At 45.4% G+C, this 2,563-nt stretch overlaps 1 protein-coding gene across 1 annotated transcript in view; it reads right to left on the reverse strand.

Moving 5' to 3' along the window:
- Positions 1 to 1,604: 1,604 nt before the first annotated feature.
- The window catches only part of LOC118291198 (serine/threonine-protein kinase H1-like), a 7,534-nt gene continuing 6,575 nt past the window's right edge, over positions 1,605 to 2,563 (reverse strand). Inside the window, exon 3 of the mRNA XM_035619239.2 lies at positions 1,605 to 2,563. This exon is cut by the window's right edge and continues 462 nt beyond it. The gene's annotated coding sequence lies outside the window, so the exon portion shown is untranslated.

Below are 2,563 nucleotides of genomic sequence, written 5' to 3' on the forward strand. Positions count from 1 at the left end.
TGTCTGAGGCTCCGGAGCAGCAGAACGATCTCCTCAAGTTAAGGCCAAAGATAAAGAGACTAAGTCCTCGGTTTTCTTGCTGAGAGAAGCTGAAGAAAAGGGAAACACACTTTCTGTCATACCTTCCCGGTTGCGAGAGATCAGACGCCATATCGCTTACGATCTCTTGCCCCGCTCCGCTTTCTCAATTTGTTTGGCCTCGCCGACCACTGTATGAGGCTAAAGCCGGTCTCTACGGGAAAGACATTGACCCGACTTAACACCAGCTAAATTAGTTTTAAGGACACGTTTCTCGCTCTGGGAGTTTCCAATCTTGAGCCTCTAAGGTCACGTCCAGTGTCCCGCCGCACGGGGGGGCTCGAGGAGTCCAACGCGAAAGCCGATGGCGGCGGCAGATTGATTTGCACCGGGGCCGAGCTCATCCCGCGGAGGAGGAAACACAAACTGCTGAACGATCACATGGCACGTTGGGCTGAAATAACAGGCTTATCTCGCAGTGCTCCCATTAAAGACTGGATGTAAACTTGCCGTGATCAAGCCGGTTGAACTCTAAAAAAGACCCCACTGGAATGAGTCAGTGTGCAGAAAACCAGTCGGACATTTCACATGAAGCGGCAGCTGGTGGGTTATTCCCTTTTGAAAGATAAAGGCAGAAAATGGAATCACAATAGAGGAGGAGGAGGAGGGAGGGGGGGGGATAGACCCTCTTTCCATTATTGCGGACTTCAATTTGGTTTAATTCGATTCACATTTCTTTATCGGCCGGTGAGCGTTTTCGTTTGCAGAGAGATTTTTTAGCATAAAAATGGAAAAAACAAACAAATCCCCTCTCCCTCCGACCGCGCGAGCAAAAAACGCCATTTGATGACACCAGATACGGAGCCCGTTGCTTCGACGGCGAGAAAATGCGGCGGTTTCCTCGGAGGCGCGCGAGGTCATTCCTTTTCTGCCTGGAGGAAAAAACAGAAAAGAAGAAAAAAAGTTACCGCAGCTCATCTCTAAGAAAACACACCAAAGCATAGGGAAAAGTGTTTGCTGCAGCGAGTTAAGGAGATTAGCTCATTGCCCACTAACGTCCCACTTTCTCTGCACTTCTGCTCGCGCACACACGCTTTACTTCCAAATCACATTTCGTCTTGGTGGCAAAGTGACATTGATCTCAGGTCGCTGAGTTTGGCGCGGCGGCTGAGAGGCGTTAGCAACGCCCCAACGCTGCCTGCAGGAGGGACAATGCGTCGGCCCCCTCGCAGTGACATCATCCAAGACTGCGATTGGGCGATGCAGCCTGCGAGAATGGAACCACGGGTGAAGACCATGAGACGAAAGCAAAACAGTGTTTTTTGTTGCCGTCGTCGTCAATCGTGAACCTTCCTGTGATACCGATGAGCTGATATCAATGACAGTAGCTGCACCGACAACACACGTGGTTTTGCTTTGATTGATTTTGTTTATTCAGTGGTGAAATTTTATTCATTCATTTATTGTTTCAGATTTGCTCAGAAAAAGCAAAACAGAAATCTTATTTCCATCCTATTAGTGAAGTATGAAGCTTTAAAAGTGGACAAAGCTGTGTTTCATTTGACCTTTTTTTTAATAATGTACAACTCAAATGTCTCTTATTAGATTCTCGTTTTCAATAAAACATCAATAGATTGAAGTTTGTCCCAAAGAGCAGATGGAAACGTGATACATTCTCAAAATAGAAAAAAAAGTTTCCCTCAAGTGTTATTATTAAAAAAAAAATCCAATCTTCTTTTAGCCCCTCTTTATCTTGCATCCAGACTCGGTGACTCCGTCTGCGTAGCAACTGAAACCAAAATCACAAATGATTAAAAAAAAACACAAGATATATTACGTGTGATATTACTAGACACGACTGAACTTCATTGGTAATGATGTTTTGCATCCCACTCACATTTCAACGCGCTCTACGAACTCTTCCCCCCCCCTTTTATGTGTCACATACTTCTATTACAATTTCAATTTAAAAGTTCTCAGTGGGAAAAAGAAGAAAAAAGCTTTATTTGGAAAAAAAAATGCTTTTGTTTGCAGGCTTACATAATGCTTTGGGGGAGAAATGAAAGCTCCTTAAAATCCAGAGTTTCCTTTTTAACTCGTCACCAAATATCTGGATTTGTGCTTTCAGTGGTTGCAAAGGACCGTGGGTGCTGCAATGTAGCAGAAAAAAAGAAATCAAATCTTCCTTCTGATTATGTGGCGGGGATTGAAAATCTATTATAAAATTAAAAAAGGGAAAAGGAGGTTTTTCTCTCTGCTATACTACTATGATCCTTGCTAATATTAGCCCCCCCCGATGATGAATTCCAATTTTTTGGAACATCTTCACAGGCAGGTAATGTGGTAATGACCCAGTTGAGACCCCGAACCCATTAGTCTGAGCCGATGAACAACACAGGGGCCGGAGACCTCGTGGCGGCGGACGGCGCCGGCTCAGAACTGAGGGATAATCGCCGGCAGCTTAACTCGACCACGACGGAAGGTGGAACACTTCCCTTTAGGGGGGAGCCCGGGTTATTAGAGAAGCCTGACGGACAGTCCAGAG

This window comes from Scophthalmus maximus, chromosome 21, assembly GCF_022379125.1.
Source record: "Scophthalmus maximus strain ysfricsl-2021 chromosome 21, ASM2237912v1, whole genome shotgun sequence".
NCBI lineage: Eukaryota > Metazoa > Chordata > Actinopteri > Pleuronectiformes > Scophthalmidae > Scophthalmus > Scophthalmus maximus.